This window comes from Sminthopsis crassicaudata, chromosome 6 (assembly GCF_048593235.1).
Source record: "Sminthopsis crassicaudata isolate SCR6 chromosome 6, ASM4859323v1, whole genome shotgun sequence".
Lineage (NCBI taxonomy): Eukaryota > Metazoa > Chordata > Mammalia > Dasyuromorphia > Dasyuridae > Sminthopsis > Sminthopsis crassicaudata.
Genome location: NC_133622.1, coordinates 203525534 through 203546000, shown reverse-complemented (window position 1 = coordinate 203546000; position 20467 = coordinate 203525534). Strand labels below are relative to the sequence as shown.

The 20467-nt window shown below is 32.0% G+C and overlaps 1 protein-coding gene across 12 annotated transcripts in view; it reads left to right on the top strand.

Annotated features, from left to right (window-relative positions):
• The window catches only part of STK33 (serine/threonine kinase 33), a 264638-nt gene that overhangs the window by 114934 nt on the left and 129237 nt on the right, over positions 1-20467 (top strand). For all 12 annotated transcript variants that reach the window (XM_074275720.1, XM_074275726.1, XM_074275721.1 and 9 more), the window contains one exon: positions 6706-6769. The gene's annotated coding sequence lies outside the window, so the exon portion shown is untranslated. The remainder of the gene's footprint in view (positions 1-6705; positions 6770-20467) is intronic.

The window sequence follows — 20467 nt, the reverse complement described above, 5'->3', positions numbered from 1 at the left end:
TATTGGGATTATCTTGAATCACTGAACAACTGAAAAGAGCCAAGTCTTTCATAATTGATCATCACACAATATTGCTATTACTGTGTACAATGTATTCCTGGTTCTACTTGTTTCACTCAGCATCAGTTCATGTAAATTTTTCCAGAATTTTCTAAAATCATTTTGTTCATTTTTTGTAGAACAATAATAATTCATTACCTTCATATACCTCAATTTATTCAGCCATTCCTCAATTGATGTACATTTACTAATTTTCCAATTCTTTGCTATCACAAAAAGAGCTGCTACAAACATTTTTATACATGTAGGCACTTTTCCCTTCTTTATGATTTACTTGAGATACAAATCCACTAGTGGCATTGCTGGGTCAAAGGATATGCACAGTTTTAGAGTCCCTTGGACATAGTTCCATATTGCTTTCCAGAATGGTTAGATCACATCACAACTCCACCAACAATGCCTAGTATCCTAGTATTCTCACATCGCCTCTAAAGTTTATTTTCTTTTCTTGTCATCTTAGCCAATCTAGAGGTGTGAAATGGTACCTTAGAGTTGTTTTAATTTGCATTTCTCTAAACAATAGGGATTTAGAGCATTTTTTTATATGACCATAGATGGTTTTAATTTCATCATCTGAAAATTGTCTGTTCATATCCTTTGACCCTTTATTAATTGGGGAATAACATGTATTCCTATAAATACATGTTATTCCCATAAATTTGACACAATTCTTCATATGTATTTTAGAAATGAGACTTTTATCAGAAACACTGGCTGTAAAGCTTTGTACTTTTCTTTTAATATTGTTTATGATGATTTTGTTTGTGTAAAACCTTTTTAATTTAATATAATCAAAGTTGTTCATTTTGCCTTTTATAATTTTTGCTAATTCTTCTTTAGTCAAAAAAATTTAATGTAATCAAAGTTGTTCTAACCTATTCCATTGATCTGCCATTTTGTTTATTAGCCAATAACAAATGGTTTGATGATAGATTAGAATATTGAAGGTCAGAAAAACCCTATAAATAGCAAGTCATAATACTATGATGTAGAGTGAAAAGAGAGAAGCTAGTAAGAGGTGCATATATACATTTGTTTCCTCCTACTCTGTTTACTTTCCACCTCTTTTTCCTAACATAAGCATAATTATTGAATTGGGAAAAGCTGAAGAATGCAAGTTTCCAAACAAATCCCGAAAATGCCATTCAATAACTGTAATCTCATTGTCTCAAGACACTAGGCAAAATTGAAAAATACAAAGGTTTTCTTGTTGATATTTTCTCATTAGCCTCTGGTCATTGTTTTCCAATCTCTTCATTTATAGTCCATGATATATACTACCTTCAGATCACGTGCCTCTTGACCCAAGCAAAATGTATAGAATTTGAGTTATAGGGAACTCATGATAAATAGTCTATGAATTATAATTATTAAGTAATTATAAGAGTACTTACTTTGTACTTACAAATTTATTCATGAGCAAAAGCTTAAGAACGAGCTACTTTTAAGTCAATAAAGAAGTATATTTTGTGTATCAAAAGTGCACATGAGTAGACAATATATCACATTTATATTATTCTCATTTATCCATCTTTGAAATAGGCCTATCTCTTGGGCCTAAGCTTCCCTAAGTAGTCACTGCTGTTGACAGGATGACAGTTACCCTATGTATAGGCATAGCATGTAGGGTGAGACGTTGAGATTAATCCATTTCAATGTGATTAATTTTGTTTCCCTTATTCTACTCCCAATTTAGTGATGGAAAGTCACTAACGTCTCATTGATCTGTGATTTCCAATCAAGCATAAATCTCTGGGATTGATTTATTCAGCTGTCCCAGTCTGCCTAAGGGATGTTTCCACTATAGTTAGATAATTCACCATGTTGTATAGGAACCATCATTTCCATAAGTTTCCATTTGTATTGTTTAACCAGTATTGGTAAAGGCCTGGTGGAAGTGAAACAGTTCAGTTGAGAGAACTATGACTGACTTTCTTTTTCATTTTTATTCCTTCCATTCCAGTAGAACCAACCTAAATTTAATTATTTGGTCTATACTTAAATTAAAGATTAAATTCTTTTATTTGAAACAACATTTAGAAGTTTATCACTTCTTCATTAAAAAACATTTTTTTTTTGATAGGGCTAGTAGATTAGTATATCAGGAAAATGCTTTAGACTCAGCATATTTGGATTTAATCTGATCATTTAGCAAGTTACCTTAACATGTAATAATGGACAGGAGAGAAGAATGTAGGTTACATGATAGTACACTTAGGTGACATTCAGAACTAGTTGAATGATCTGAGATTGATGATTAATGGCTGGATATCAGCTGGGAAGGGAGCTATAACCCAGAGATCTGTTTATGTTCTTCTTCTCTTCAACATTTTTTACTGTTAACTTCAAGGAAAGCCTAGTTGTTAGGCTTGTCGAAAATTTGAAAAACATGAACATTATAAAGATAGCTAATATGTTGGATGAGAGTATTGAGATCCAAAAAAATTTTTGATAACCTAAAATAAATCTAATAAAATGAAATAAGACTAAATGTAAAGTCTTCCTGTATTTGAGTTTAAAAAATATATAAAAATTACTGGATTCTAGACCTGTAAAAATATAATTTTGTTCCACCCCTCAATGTATTACAAACAGAATATTAGTCAAGTGTATGCTAAAGCAGCAAAACAAAAAAACCCCATAACCACAGCAACTCCTCTCCTTCCCCCAAACCTCAGATGGTCTTAGCTTATATTAATAAAATAGACCCGTCTACTGGGTTTAGAATTAGGAAGATGACAAGTCCTATTGTCTTCTGACCTGGTTAGAATTTTCTTGAAGTATTGTATTTAATTTGACCAGGAAATACATCAATAAGTCATAGTATGTCCAAAGGAGGTAACAGAACTAGAATGGAGGAGATACCAAAATAGCTCTCTCAATATATTAGTAATTCTCTTGTGGAAAAAAGAATAGACTTACTTTCTTTGACTTCAGAAGATAGAATATCTATCAATGATTTCCTTTAAGATATAAGGAGGCAGATTTTGGTTCAATATGAGGAAAAGGTTCCTAGTTACTAGATTGTCTAATAGTGGACTGAACTGCCTTGGTACACGATGAACCCCTTGTTACTGGAAATGTTTTTAGTGGAGCTTAGATTGTTTTCTTTCAGGATGCCCTGGGGTGAGGAAAGTTATAATAAATGACCTCAAAGGTTCCTGTCAGCTCTGAGGTTCTAAGAAATTTTTTAAAAAGTTATTTATTCTTGGTGTGATGAAGATTGAAAAACAGTTTCATGTTCAGCTGCCTATTCAGAAGTAACCAACCACTTGAGGTGTGCTGCTGTCTATAAAGACAACATATAAAGATATCATTGAGTGACTCGGTGGTGTATTGTTATGTGGAAGTGGGACTCAGCTTAATTTTAATAAGGAATTTTAAAAATACAGAAATATTTAATTTTAAGATGCTTTAACAGGTACTGCAAAAGATAGTTTTAATCTTTATCTTGAAGAAGTAAACAATAGTTTCCCATTAATTGAAGGCAGAAAATAGTCATTGGTTCCCCAAAAGAAATAATATATGTTCTTTGTTGCCCTTAAAATCTTGAACCTGTCAGTGAAATAGTGTAATCTAGTAATAACCTGCCTGAGGCATATTGCCTTTTCTTGGTCACCAGTATCTGTAAATGATGTACTCTATTGATTTTAATCACATTGGCTTTTTTTTTTTTTTAAAGTTCCATTGCAAGATTTCAGAGGCTCACCAAAGGACAAAATTCATGCCAAAGGAATTTTCCTCACTTCTCTGGAAACAGTATGATTAATATCTTATTCCTTTGCAACCACCTGTAAAGGCATAGCAGACATTCCTAAGATTTGGAGTTTGAGAACTTGAGGTTATTGGTATACCAATATATTTATTATATTGATTTTCTTATGAATCTATGATTTCCCCAGTATGGATATATCTTCTACTGATAGAAATCACTACCCTTCTATGTATTTTCTTCCTGTTTAATTTTAGCATCTGTTTTTTCATAAAGCTTCCAGAGAAGATAAATTTTTGCAATGCACTGGAGACCTTTTTCTGTGTTGTTGTTATTGTTTAACTTTATGAGTAGATTGATTAGAACATAAGCATAATTAGGGACTCTAAAAAAGGTGAGTGACTATAACTTGAAAGAGTTTCAAACTGGCTTCATGTTCTGTTTCTGCATCTGTTGAAGGAGGTATATTTGTATCAAAAGACTAATGCTTTTTATCCTTCTGAACTATAGTGAAATAGGATAAGTTGTAATTTGACACTACTATGTTTATTAGTAAGATTTAATTTTTTTTTAGTAATAACCTTAAAGCAGGAAGATTTTTTATTTTTAAATGACATAGTTAATATGTATTTGAATGTGGGCACGATAGGAAATTTTTTGAGCTATTTCTACTAGAATAATGCTAATTGGAAAATTAGTTTCTATATTGACTTTGGCGTATTTCTAACTTGCTCTTATAGTTACTGTATGGTTGTGGAAATTAAAGGGAATGGCCCATTAATTGGGGAATGGCTGAACAAGTTGTGGGATATGAATGTAATAGAATACTATTGCTCTATAAGAAATGATGAGCAACTTTTCAACAATAAGGTGATTCAGGCCAGTTCCAATGATGTTGTGGTGATGAGAGCCATCTGCACCAAGAGAGATGGGGGTGGGGGGGAAAGGCAGGAGACACTGAGTGTGGATCACAACAGAATTTTCACTCTTTTTTGTTGTGGTTTGCTTAAATTTTATTTTCTTTCTCATTTTTTCTTTTTGATCTGGCTTTTCTTGTGTGGCAAGATAATTGTATAAATATGTATGCCTATATTGGATTTAACATACATATATTTTTACCATGTTTAACATATATTGGATTACTTGCCATCTGGGGGGAGGGAGGCATGGGGGGAAACTGGAATACAAGTTTTTCAAGGGTTAATGTTGAAAAATTATCCTTGTATATGTTTTGAAATTTATATTTATATATATATAAATGATGAATATATATATATAAATGATGAATTTATACATATATATGTAAATGATGAGCAAGAAGATTTCAGAAAAATCTGGCAAGACTTTTATGAACTGATGCTGAATGAAATGAGCAGAACCAGGAGAATAATAGCAACACTGTCTGATGATTGATCACGATAGACTTAGATCTCAGCAATACAGTAATCCAATAATCTAAGACAATTCCAAAAGACTTCACATGGAAAATGCCAACAATATCCAGAGAAAGGACTATGGAGACAATGCAGATTGAAGAATAATATTTTCACTTTTTAAAAATTTGTTTTTTGTTTTGTCTTTTTTTTTGTGATTCTTTTTTCACTATATGACTAATATGGAAATATGTCTAACATGATTGTATATGTATAGCCATTGTTGTATTGCTCACTGTCTTGGGAAAATGGGAGGGAAATGAGAGGAGAAAAAATTATAATTCAAAATCTTATAAAAATGAATGTTGAGAACTATTTTTACATGGAGTTGGAAAAAATACTATATAAGTGAAAAAAAATTATCCTTATCATATGGTAAAGTGTGGAAAAGTGTAAATAGCATGGGGCTCATTGTCAAAATTCATAGTGGATTTAATCTTTATGGTTTCATGACCTCTTTGATATTGTATTTAGTAACCTGGGATTAGGAGCTAAGGATAACTATGGTATAGCCAGTGGAAGAACAAAGAGATAAGAAAGTCAAGTTTAGAAAAGAGTGGCCTGTAAAATGAGTTAACTTTAGAGTCAAGAGCAAAGGGAAAAAATGGGAAAACAAAATGTGAAGTTTAAGAAAACAAGAAGAGTACAAGGGGCTAGTTAAGGGTCAAGTGTCAATAGAAGGTAGACTGACAAAAGGTTGTAGTCACTGAGGAAATTTAGAGTTCGAGATCTAGAGATAAGATATTTCAGATAAGATTAAGGTCTAAAAGATGACTGAACTAGTGGCTAACTGAGGTAGTGGCGGAGATTATGGAATTTGGGAGTGTTGATGAATTGAGTTGTTTCAGAGGTTTTCATTGTGAATTTTGAAGTAATCAAGGATGAGAGGAGAGGTTGGAGTGGAATAGAAGACTGCCACTTCCATTTCCACTAGGTAATAACTTATTGAAAGAAAGGGACTTGAACAACAAAGATTTGGATAAGGATGATATTAGAATTAGTTTGCCAAAAAATTAATTTAATTTTGTCTGTTTCTATCTCTGTCTTTGTCTCTCTCAGAAACACACACACATACACACACACACACACACACACACACACACACACACACACACACACACACACTTCTAGGGAGTAATAAAAAAGAAAATGAAAACCTACATAACAAACAAAGGGTCACATAAAACAAATTCCCATTTTGGCCATATCCAAAAAATGTATTTTTTATTCTGTATTTTAAGTCTGTATCTTTTCTCTGTCAGAAGGTAGAACGCTTCACTTGGAATTACAGTTGTCATTGCATTGATCAGCTTTAAATTTTTCAAAAGTTGTTTTTCCTTATAATGATGTCATTATGAAATTGTTCTACTTCTGCTCACTTTATTTTCTGTCAATTCATAAAGGTCATCTCTGTTTCCTTTAAAATTGTCTATTTTGTGATTTCTCATGGTACAGTATCATTATATTCATATATCATTTTATTTTGCCATTACCTAATAGGTGGCCACAGCCCCAGTTTCCAGATTTTTTTTCTCCTACAAAAAGAATTGATACATACAAATACGTAAGTCTATTTTTTTTTCCTTTCTTTGATCTCATTGCTTTATGTATAATTGTGATATCATTTGGTTAAAATATATTTTCAATAAAATGAAAATAAATTTTCAATTTAGGGACATAATTCCAAATTCTTTTCCCAAATGACTGTACCAATTCCCAGCTTCATCAATAGTGCATGTATGTCTATTTACCTCTTTTGATATCTTTGCCAATCCTAAGAATGTGATAGTTTGATTTAAGTAGTGTTGTCATTTTTATTTTATTGACTCTGCTGACTCATGAACAATGAATATTTCTCCAATTATTTAGATGTTTTTAGTTCTGTAAGAAGTGATTTGTAATTGGATTAATAGTATTCCTGGGTGTATCATAGTACACTTACAAATATTTTACACATTCCCTAGTCATTTATTTTACATACTTTAGCTTTGATGAATTTTTTCAATTACTTTTATTCGATTCTACTGTTTTATAAATAAAATTTATCATCTGGAAAAAGTGATAATTTTGTTTCCTCTTTGCCTATGCTTATTGCTTCTATTTTGCTTTCTGTGTTAGCATTTTGATCACTAATATGAAGATTATCTCCATTTTATCATATATATCATATATCATCATAAACATACATACATACATATATAATATATAAAATATACATATATAAATGCCTAAAATGCCTGTTTATTTGGCATCTCTTTTATTAGAATGTGAGCTCCTTGAAAGCGAGGTCTAGTTTTTTTTTGGTTTTTGTTTTTGTCTTTTCTTTTTATCTCTAGTGCTTTGCACAGTGCCTGGCACATGGTAGTAATTAATAAATGCTTATTGACTTGACTTTGTTAAATAGAAGTGAACATCTTTGCTATACCCTGATCTTAGAAAAAGGTTTTCTCCATTACATAATAATATTTACTATTATAATTATTTCATAGTATTATTTTATAATATGATGATTTTAATATTTTTACATTATGTAAAAATATTTGCTAGTATTTGTAAGATATAATATTTATTCTTATTTTTAGATAGATATTATTTACTATAAGAAAAATCAATTTAATTCTATGCTTTCTAATGTGTTTTTTTAAGCAAACAGAATTTGTCAAAAGCATTTCAATGCCTATTGATATAATTATTTGCTTTTTAATTTGTTATGAATATAATTTTTATATGTATTATCTCCCCTATGTGAAACTAACATTAAATTACTGGTATGATTATAACCTGGTAAGAGTCCATAATTTTTAAAATTATTATTGTAGCTTTTCTGTTAATTAAAAATTTTATATCAATTAAGGATATAAGTTGATAATTTTCTTGCTTTATCTCTCTGCTATAAGACCATATTTTGTATCACAGAAAAAAAGATTGTAAAAGTCTCTTATGTTTCTATTTTTCAAAAAGATTTATTTTAATAATGGAATTAATTTTTCTCTTAACATTTGATAAAAATTAACTTCTAAATTCATTTGATCCATGTGTTGTTTTTTCCCTTTGGGAGCTTATTTGTTGTTTGCTCAATTTCTTTTTCAATATCAATTGTTTTAATAATCTATTTCTTCTATTAATATTGACATTTTATATTTTTAAGAATATCTTAACAGAGGTGAGTGGTGGATTCCTTTGATTTCTATTTTGCCCTTTGGTTCTAAAATATTGGGATATTTTCCTTTATAGTTTTTTGAAATATATACCTAGGTACCTTTGAAATCATGTATTTCAAGTTGTCCAGTCATTTTTAAATTATCCCTTTCAAACTATTTTATAGTTTAGTTTTTTTCCCAATGGAATATTTCTATTTTTTCAATGATTTGGAATTTGTTTTTTGCTTCTTGATGTCTTACCGAGTTATTAACTTGCAGTTGACTATTTTTAATTTGTAAGGAATTATTTTTAAATGAACTTTCATAACCTCTTTTTTCTAGTTAGCTAATTTTACTTTTTAAGGAGTTCTTTTCTTTGGTGAGGTTTTGAATTTTTTGCCATTTGGCCAAGTCTGTTTTTTATTGTATTCATTTTTTAGTATTATTTTATGTGTTTCTTTTACCAAAGAGTTAATTTTTTTTCATAATTTTCTCAGATTGCTCTCATTTCTTCCCAATTTTTTCTCTATCGTAATTTTATTTTAAAAATAATTTTTCCTCTTTTAAAAAAAATCTCTTTTTGTAGCTCTTCTAGGAATCCTTGTTAGATTGTTATAACAACAGAACAGAAGAAGAAAAATCTTCCTTTAAGGCCTAGCTTTTGTCCTAAAACACAAAATTCCGTATTTCTTTCTCAGTTCCTTCCCAAGACTATTTTATCTCTGGACTAGACAACATCCTTATCAGATTATCTCTTCTAATTTTTCAATTTTTGCTTTTGCTTTGTCTGAAATAATAATGGCTAATCCTGCTTTTTTAAAACTTCATAAGCATAATAGATTTGCTATACCGCTTTATTTTATTTCTCTCTGTGTCAATATCTTTAGTAGTCAATGACCTTTTGAATTCAGACCAATCAATGAAAGAGGATCAGCTAGTTAAAATAAAAACTTTATGTCTTGCTGTTTTAGGTGGTTTTTTGTAAACAACATATTGCTATATTATGTTTTCTAATCCATTCTGTTACCTTCTGTTTTACAAAGGAGTTTATCCCATTGACATTCATAGTTAACAATGGCTAACTATAAATTTTCTATTATCCCATTCTCTTCTATTTATTCTTGTCTCTTTTGGGGAGGCATCTTTGGCCTTCTTTTCTTTTTTAAAAATTGAAAGAGTGTTTTTCATCCATCCATCAATTTATTTATTTATTTTGGAAATAATATTTTTCTAATGTAAAATTTACATGTAAAGATAGTTTTCAACATTCATTTTTTTAAATTATAGCTTTTTATTTACCAGATATATACATGGGCAATTTTACAGAATTGACTATTGCCAAACCTTTGGTTCCAATTTTTTCCCTTCTTCCCCCCACATCCTCCCCCAGATGCAAGTTGACCAATACATGTTACATATGTTAAAATATAAATTAGATACAATATATGTATACATGTCCAAACAGTTATTTTGCTGTACAAAAAGAATTGGATTTTGAAATAATGCACTGTTAGCCTGTGAAGGAAATAAAAAATACAGGTGGACAAAGATTGGGATTGGGAATTCTATGTAGTGGTTCATAGTCATCTCCCAGAGTTCTTTCACTGGGCACAATGGTTCAGTTCCTTACTGCTCTATTGGAACTGATTTGATTCATCTCATTGTTGAAGATGGCCACATCCATTAGAATTGATCATCATAAAATCTTCTTGTTGCCGTGTACAATGATCTCCTGGTTCTGTTCATTTCACTCAACATCAGTTCATGTAAGTCTCTCCAGGCCTCTCTGAAATCATCCTGTTGGTCATTTCTTACAGAACAATAATATTCCATAACATTCATATACCACAATTTATTCAGCCATTCTTCAATTGATGGGCATCCATTCATTTTCCAGTTTCTGGCCACCACAAAGAGGGCTGCCACAAACATTCTTGCACATGTGAGTCCCTTTCCCTTCTTTAAGATCTCTTTGGGATATAAGCCCAGTAGTAACACTGCTGGATCAAAGGGTATGTACAGTTTGATAACTTTTTGAGCATAGTTCCAAATCATTTTCCAGAATGACTGGATGTATTCACAATTACACTAACAATGTATCAGTGTCCCTGTTTTCCCACATCCCCTCCAACATTCTGCATTATCTTTCCCTGTCATTCTAGCCAATCTGACAGGTTTGTAGTGGTATCTCAGAGTTATCTTAATTTGCATTTTTCTGATTAATAATGACTTGGAGCATAGAGATATAATTCTTAAGGAGTTACAGGTATCATCTTCCCATGTTGGGATGCAAGCAATTTAACCTTAGTGAATACAGTGCTTTATTTAATTTTTTTTCTTTCCTATTTACCTTTTTATACTTCTTTTTAGTTTTGCATGTCAAGATCAAATTTTGTGTTCAGTTCTGATCTTTTAATCAGGGAAGTTAGAAAGTCCCCTATTTCATTCAAAATTCATTTTACCTTGGAAGATTATGCTACATTTTTCTGAATAGTTAATTGTTGATTGTAATTCCAAAATTTCTGATCCTTAAATATAGAAGGTGCCAAGTCCTGTGCAATCCTGATTGTAGCTCCTTGAAAATATCTCCTTGATATTTCACTTGTTTCTTTCTGGCTGTTTTCAGTATTTTCTCTTTGATCTGGGAGTTCTAGAACTTGGTTATAATATTCCCGGGAGTTTTCATTTTGGGATCTCTTTCAGGAAGGGATCAGTGGGTTCTTTCAATGACTATTTCACTTCTGGTTCTAAGATATCTAGAATGTCAAATTTCCCTTGATAATTCTTGAAAGATGCTGTCCGGGCGCTCTCTCTCTCTCTCTCTCTCTCTCTCTCTCTCTCTCTCTCTCTCTCTCTCTCTCTCTCTCTCTCTCTCTCTCTTCTCTCTCTCTCTCTCTCTCTCTTTTTCTCATGGCTTTAAGGTAGTCCAATAACTCTTAAATTATCTCTCCTGGATCTATTTTCCAAGTCACTTGTTTTTCCAATGAAATATCTTACATTTTCTTCTAGTTTTTCATTCTTCTAATTTTGTTTGATTCTTGATGTCATATGGCTCCATTAGCTTCTACTTGTAAACTTTTAATTTTTAAGGAATTATTTTCTTCAGTAGCTTTTGTACCTCCTTTTTAATTTAGCCAATTCTACTTTTTTGCTTTTACAAGGCAATTGTAATTAACTTATTTGTCACACAGCTAGGGAGTGGTAAGGGTCTGAAAATTGGATTTGAATTCAGGATTCTCTGACTCCAAGGTCAGTACTCTATCCACTGCACTATCTAGGTGCCTTAGCCAATTCTACTTTTTTGTTTTTGTTTTTGTTTTTCCTATAAACATTTTATTTATTTATTTTAATACACATTGTTTTATGAATCATGTTGGGAGAGAAAAATCTGAATAAAAGAGAAAAACCATGGGAAAGAAAAAACAAACAAAAAAAGAAGTGAACAGCATAGCATGTGCTGATTTGCATTCACTTTCCACAGTTCCTTTTTTGGATTCAGATGGAATTTTCTGTCCAAAGTCTATTTGTGACATCCAAGTTAGCTCCCTGTTGACCTCAGGATCAGCCAAAGTCAGGATCAGCAAAAGTCCTTGGTTTTTAGGGGGAGAAGTAAAGGAGACAGACAAACCTCCACGAGACTCCCCACCAACCTCCCTACTCCTCCTCATCCTCCTCCAAAGTGACTCTGGCTTGTCTTACTCCACCCCCTAATCCCTCCTACAATTATCTGTATACATCAAAAAATCAAGCCAGCACAGTATAGCAAGAAAGGCCATTTTCCAAACATATGTTAATAGAGTATTGCCCAATAGGTAATTAGCCTTAAGTTTTTGGTTGTTTGATTCCAGTGCACCTATTCATAGTTTCAGCCCTTTTTGGAATTGTTTTGGATCACAGAATCAAATCTTTCATAGTTGATCATCATTCTTGCTATTATTGTGTACAATGTATTCCTGGTTCTGTTTGTTTTGCTCAGTATCAGTTCATTTAAATCTTTCCAGGCCTTTCTAAAAATCATTTTGTTCATCATTTTTTTTTTTTTTTAATAGAACAATGACATTCTATTACCTGGTTTATTCAGCCATTTCCCAACTGATGGTCATTTATTCATTTTTCAATTCTTTGTTACCAAAGAAGAATTGCTACAAAAATTTTTGCACATGTGGGTCCTTTTCCCTCCTTTATGATTCCTTGGGATACAGACTCAATGGTGGCACTACTGGGTCAATGGATATTCCCTTGGGCATAGTCCCAGATTGTCTCCTGAATGGTTGGATCATTTCACAACTCTACCAACAATGCATTAGTGTCCCAGTTTTCTCACATCTCTTCCAATACTTATCATTGTCTTTTCTGGTCATCTTAGCCAGTCTGAGAGGTGAAGTGTTACTTCAGAGTTATTTTAATTTATGTTTCTCTAATCAATAGTGATTCAGAGCATTTTTTCATATGATTATAGAAGGCTTTAATTTTGTCATCCGAAAATTGTCTTCATATCATTTGACCATTTACAATTGGGGAATGACAGATATTCTTATAAATTTCACCCAGTTCTTTATATATTTTAGAAGTGAAACCTTTATCAGAAACACTGGTTGTAAAGATTTTTTTTCCAGCTTTGTACTTACCTTTTCATCTTATTTCTGTTGGTTTTGCTGTGCAAAATCTTTTTAATTTAATGTAATCAAAGTTGCCATTTTGCCTTTAATAATGTTCTCTATTTCTTCTTTGGTCATAAATTCCTCCCTTCTCCAAAGATCTGATGAGTAAGTTATCCCTTGGTCTCCTAATATCATCCTTTATACCCAAATCATGTTCCATTTTGACTCTTATTTTGTTATGAGGTGTGAGACGTGGATCTATGTCAAGTTTCTGACATATTATTTTCCAGTTTTCTCAGCAATTATTTTGTCAAATAGTGAGTTCTTATCTAGAAGCTGGAGTTTGGAAATTTATCAAATACTAGATTACTATAGGCCTTGATTATTGTGTCATGTATAGCTAATCTATTCTATTCTACCATTCCAAATGGTTTTGATTACTGCTGCTTTACAATGTAGTTTTAAGTTTGATACTGCTAAACCATTATCCTTTGTATTTTTCTCCAATCCTACTTTTAAAGGTGTTGTTTTCTTCAGTAGATTTCCCTCCTCCCCATTTGGCTATTTTTAAAGGAGTTGTTTTCTTTAATTAAGTTTTTTGCTGTTTTCCAAGCTATTGACTCTTTTTTTCATAATTCTCTTGCATGACTTATTTCTTTACCCATTTTTCTTCTATCTCTTTGCTTGGTTTTAAAAATCCTTTTTGAGTTCTTCTAAAAAGATTTTTTTGAGATAGAGACAAATTCATATTTCCCTTTAAGGCTTCATGTCTAGGCATTTTTGACATTGTTGTCCTTTTCTGAGTTTGTGTTTTGATCTTCCCTGTTGCCATAGTAGCTTTTTATTTTGTAGCTTTCTTTTTTTTAAGCTTTTTATTTTCAAAACATGTGCACAGATAATTTTTCAACATTGACTCTTGCATAATCTTGTTTCAGATTTTCCCCTCCTTCTCACCCCCTTTCCTAGATGCCAAGCAATCCAATATATGTTATACATGTTAAAATATATGTTAAATCCAACGTGTATAAACATATTTATATGATTCTCTTGTTGCACAAAAAAAAAAAAAAATCACATCATTTTAAAAGGTAAGAAAATGAGTAAGAAAACAAAATTCAAGTGAACAATATGCTCAGTACAGAGGGCACTGTCTCAGGCTTCATGCATGGGGGCCAGAGTTCTGGTCACTGGTTTTCTGCATTGAGGCTTCTGGGGCTAGTGCCCTATGCATTGTGCTAAGTTACCTGGCCTAGTTGTGCTTATTGTGCCACTGGCAGTTTGCCAGATGTTCTGGGACTGGAGGGTCTCACAGCTGTCTGTTGTACCAGTGCCCTGCTGATCTGGGATCTTGGGGTTTTGGTTGATGATCTGTGCTGTTACTAAGAGTCTCCCATTCACGTGCCTGCACTGGACTCCATTATCCATTTACCCAAGTAAGACAGACTTTTCCTAAAGACCTCCTAAGTTTCTTGAGCATGAAAATGATTTCACTTTGTATTTTTTGTGAATTCTGTTATTCTGTTGTTTCCAAGGAAAACTGGGGAGATCTCAGGCAACTTCCTGGCTTCTCTCTATCGTTTTGGCTCTGTCCCCTCATTCTCTTTCTCTCTTTCTTTTAAAATTCTCTCCCCTCTTTGAAAAAACTGTTTACCTTTTAAACACTTCCCCTAATCCACCCTTCCTTTTACTATCCCTTCCCTTTCTCTATAACTTCCCTGTTAAGTAAAATGAGCTTCTAAACCTCTGTCTCTCTCTCTCTGTCTTTATCTCTATTTTTCTCTTTCCCTCTTTAAATCACTTCAGATTAGAATGAGGGTCAAGTGTTGATCTGCTCCCCTCTCACATACCATTGTAAAAACAATGGTTTTTGTAACATTTTTTGTGATATAAATTTTTCAATTCTTCCTCTTCCTTCCCCTTTCTCCTAGTGTGTATCCCTCTTTCTTATCCTTTTATTCTTTTTTTAGATCATCCCAACATAAACTTATATACACGCAACCTATCTAAGTATCCTATTTTTAACTGCCTTAATAATGATAAAGGAGTTACTTGTATCATCTTCCCATAGAGGAATGCAGAAAATTTATTCTTAGTAAGTTTCTTTATTATTTCCCTTTTATGTTAACCTTTTTATGCTTCTCTTGAGTTTTGTGTTTAAATGTCAAATTTTCTATTTAGCTCTGATCTTTCATCAGGAATGTTGGAAAATCCTCTTTTTCATTAAATATCTACATTAATCCTGAAGAATTATTCTCATTTTTATTGGGGAGGTTATATTTAGTTGTGAATTTAGCTCCTTGCTTTCAGAAATATATTCCAAGTCTTGCATTTCTTTAGGATGGTGTGAACTTGTTTTTTTTTTTTTTTTTTTTTTTTTTTTTTTTTTAATCATATTTGAATGATTTTTTTTTTTCAGGCTACTTTTAGCATTTTCTCTTTGACCTTGGAGATCAAGAATTTAACTATAATATTTCTGGCAGTTTTCACTTTGGAATCTTTTTCAGGAGGTGTTCAGTGATTTTCCTCCAAATTTTTCCTTTGTCTTCTGGTTCTGTGATATATGGACAATTTTCCTTTATAATTTCTTGCAAAATGATGTCTAAACTTTTCTTTTGATTTTGGCTTTGAGGTAGTATAAATTCTTAAATTATCTTTCCTCAATCTATTTTCTTGGTCAGTTGTTTTTCTGATAATATATTTTGGTTTTTCTATCCTATTATTTCTTGATGTCTCATGGAACTATTAGCTTTCTCTTTACCAATTCTGATTTTAAGGGGTTATTTTCTTCAGTGAAGTTTTATATCTTTTTCACTAAGCTGTTAATTCTCTTTTCTCAATTTTCTTGTATTGCTTATTTTCCTCTACTATTCTAATTTTAATACTCTCATTTACCCTTTTTTTTTTTTATTAAAGCTTTTTATTTACAAAGCATATGCATGGGTACTCTCATTTACTCTTAAAAATAATTTTGCCCCTTTAAGAATTCTTGTGCTAAATTTACATTTTTCTTTGAGAATTTGCTTGTAGATGTTTCCAAGTTGTGATTTTCTTCTGAGTTTGTATCTTGACTTTCACTGCCATATTAGAAGCCTTTCATGATCAGGTTTTCTGTTTTTGTAATTGTTTACTCATTTTTTCAGCCTAGATCTTAACTTTGGACTTTATGTTAAAGTTGGGTTCTGTTAACTTCTGGAGAGAATGCTTCTGTATCTTGATCTGGGACCCTGTAGATGTTTGCTGCTTCCAGGTGTTGTCGCCTGGGGAAGAGTCTAGTCACTGCCTTCTTGCTGTGCAATTTTAACCTCTTATAGATAGGGCCCTTACTCATGACTGTGACTGCTCTTCTCCTTCATAGAATCCCAACCTGGAATTGAACAATTTGGAGCTGCCAAATAGTGTCAGGTTTTGTACCTAGTATGGGGATCTTCTAGTATTTTCTGATCATATATTCAGTTGCTTTAATGTCTCTGAATCTTGGGCGTGCCTGGTGCTCTCTCTGCTATTGCTGCAGCTGAAGCCTCCAAGGCTCACTTCTAGAGCCATTTCACTCCTAGTTAACTATTATTCCAATGTCTGCAGACCTCTCTTCCCTGGGCTAGAATGATGCTTTTATTGACTTTTCTGATCAGAATTTAATTTGTCATTTTCTCTGGTTGTATTGTAGGGGAGATTTGGGAGGAAGTTTGGCAGTTGTTACCCTTCACGCTATCATTTTGACTGCTCTCCACCCCATTTTTCTCTCTTTATGTCTTACAGTCCCCAGTTCACTTCTAGGATTAGCTCTGGTACTACCTCCTAAACAAACCTTTATATGATCTCTCAATTATTAGTCCTTCCTCCTTACTCAGTTATTTTGTTCTTATGTATTTACACATATACTGCATTTCCCCCAATAGAATGGAAGCTCCTTAAGGGAAAGAATTGTTAGTTTTTGTCTTGTATCTCCAATGCATAATACAAAATCTTCTGTATAATAGTTGTTTAAGAAAGATTTTTTGAATTAAATTGTGAGTTATCCTGTATTCCATAGCCTCTACATGCTCTGTTGGGAAGGAGAAGAACAAGGGTAAGTTATCCTAGATTTAAAGCTGCAAGGGATCTCAAAGATCAGGTAGCCCATGATTGTATAGTAAATTGTACTCCTCTTTGTATAGTTAAAGAAAGTGAAAATCAAAGAGAGGTAACGTACCTTAATATATTTATTAAGAATCAGGTTTCAAACCTGTTTTCTCTTAATCCATAGCCTTCTCATTGTGTCACCCTAACTTTCCCAGAATGCTCAAAGAGCAGAGAAAATGAGAGAACCAAGGATTGAAGAGGCAGGATGTAAGAAGAATGAAGTCAGCTTTGTCCCTAGAAAATTATAAATTACAGAGTAGGTACAGTCTTTATTGATGGAGAGCTTTTCTTCACTGGGAGTTCTCTACAGCTCTGGTCCAAAATAATAGCTTTGAAATAAAAATAATGAAGTAAATTCATTTTTCATTTCTCTCTATGTATCCTCAGCACCTAATATAATGTTTTATATAGAGAAGATACTAATAATTGCTTGTGAAATGGAATTGTTAGATTTTTTTCTGAACTTGTAAAAAATGTTCCAGGTAAATAGAAATATTAGTCTAGTGGATCCTGGGCCACCTTAATTATTTTTCAGTTTATTTCCATAAGGCACTAAGATAAAACATACAAAAAACAGTTTGTACTCCTTGAAAAAGAAGACAAATATTTTACTCTGTAGTTAATATAAATTTTTTATTATAAAGATGATTTAGTCTCCTCAATCTTATCATTGTAATGGAAATATAATGGATTCTTGTATAGTATAACTTGTTGTACTTGAAGACTGTCATTTGATTTCCATATAGACACAATATGGATGTTAAGAAAAGTTTCAAAATTCAACCGGTGTTTAAGTCTATACCACATCAGGCCACTTGTTTTCACAGATTTTCCAGCTGACTTTTGGCTGGATCACAGGATCATAGACTGTTAGAGCTGTAGATAATCTCAGAAATCATTGAGGCCAACTTTCTCATATTATATAGTAGGAGTTATAGAGGAGGATATCATATAGATATAGCTTTAGTGCAGAGAAAACTCAAAAATTGCTTTTGAGGAAGAAAATTGTAGCTATTGATATCTTATAAAGCTATTCTTATGTTCATTTTTTCCTGAGGAAATTACTATAAATGTATCTTATAGGACCCTTTTAAAGCTTAAATAATAGGTGAGAGATTTGTAGTCACAAACTCGTTCTTTTGGCTTGTTTTATACTTCTGCTAAAAAAAGGAAATGTATAACCTAAAAAAAGTACTTACAAAGGAATAAAACTCTGAGTTGCTTTGAGCTTTGTTTATTTGTTTATATTGTGTCACATGCTTATTTGTCCAGTCTTCAGGAACATAGAAGAAAACTATTTGATATCTAACCTTTATGACTTTTTTAATAAATCCGTTATGTTGAAAGACCTGTTTAAACATGATTCCTGGCACAATAGAAAAAGAGGCTATTAATCTTTGTGTTTAAATAAAGATCTGCTGGGTGTGCAATACTTGATTAATTTTATGCCATCAAAAATGAATGGCATCATTTGGTCTGTTAGATATTGTAGATTTTTGTAACAAATTCCTCAGATCTATTCATAAATTGGAGAGAGAGAAATGGGAGTAAATGTTTGTTCGATTTTGTTTTTCATTTACCCTAAAATAATTAGAATTCAGCCAGCCAAAAAGAAATTAAATTTCAAATCAAATTATTTGCAAAGTAATTTAGTACGCAACTGCTCAACCAATTGTCTTAGAATTATTGGACAAAGAGAGGTAGAACATTATTTGGGTAAATGTTCTGCCATGGTAGGTTGGAAGGCAGAAATAGAAATCCTCACTGAGGAAAAGGAACTCCTTTGTTCTTCTAGTTTAGCTATTAAATAGCTCTTAGGGGATAGCTTACTGATAAATCTCAAACTTTTGGCTAAACAACTAAAATGCTCTTAAATCTCTGCCAATGTTACTAATGCTGTAATAGTATGATACCGAGAAACTGATGGTGAGCAAAAGGAAATACTTGCAGAAAAAGGTAAAGAAAATGATAAAGCTATTTTGATAGCCCTAGTAAAACCTGCCTTTTCAAAAGCACAGAAATAGCATTGAAAAAAGATGTCCTGTTGAAAATATATGGAAGCATGTATTTTTGAAATTCAGAGAAGTGTCCTTTTCGATGTATGAATTTATAATAAAATGTCTCAACTGGATTGAAGTAGTTGATTTCATTGGTATAGAAAACTCACAGTGCAGAAACTCCCTTCACTCCTGGAGATGGACACTTTCTCTGCAATTTATAGTCTTAGATAGTTGATTACAACTTTTAAAAAAATCCCAACAACTTTTCATTATTAATATTTTCTTCAGTTCTAATATAGAAAAGTCCCCAAATTTGTATTCTTTGTGCATGTGTGCACATTTGCATATGATTTTCTCCAAATGTAGACAGAAAGTACTTTCTCCCTTTACATGGAAAGGTTATAATTTGCAGATCCATTCTACTGCTTTGAAGAATTGATGGTTACATCCAATACATTTAACCTTAAATTAAAAACATTTTCTTTCCTCTTAAAGCACAATTACTTGTTAAATGTTCTGAGATTCCTTTGTTCCACTATAAAAAACAAAACAAAACAAGACAAGACTAATAAAAGTATTTATTTGTTTTGTTTTGTTATGGGTAAGTTTGCATTCAAAATACTGTGTAATACTTATGTTGCTTTTTCTTTTTTATGCTCTATGTTTAGTGGATTAACATGATACCAATCCATGTTTACTATGGTGAGTTTGAACTTCCTGTAGAATACATAATTTTCACCTTCTCTAGATTTAAAGTTAAATCTTTTCATTATAATATATTGTACAGGGAATGTATACAGTTCTTATTTGAATGTGCCCTTTGCATCTTGCTGATCTTAGAAAGTTTTATGCACATTACCTGTGGTGAATATCATAACTTTTCATAGTCATAAAAACATGACCTTGTTTAAGCAAGAACTAGCACAAAGGGTGGTTTGTTCCAACAAAGAGCATAATATAATTTTACATATAAATGATTCCTAAATTTTGTTCAGCAATTCAATTCAACAACCATTTAATAAGTACCTACTCTGTGCAAAATACTGTGGTGATGACAAAGGTGGAAAGGTACAAAGATCATTTAGACAGTCTTGTCTTAAAAAGCTAAAAATATAAGAATAATACAGCAATATGATTATACAAGGTAAAAAAGGATATAGATTGCAAAGTCTCTTTCTCTCTCTCTCTCTCTCTACACATACACACACACACACACACATACACACACACACACACACATACACACACACGTATGTTTCTAAATGGTATCTTTATAAGGTTGGAAAGAATGTTGATCTTGGATATCACAAAAAGATTTACCAGATACTGATCTCTGACCTGGTCCTAGAAGGATTTATTTCTTTAGCAGTCACCATTCACCTACTTTGTGCAACAAAGTGTA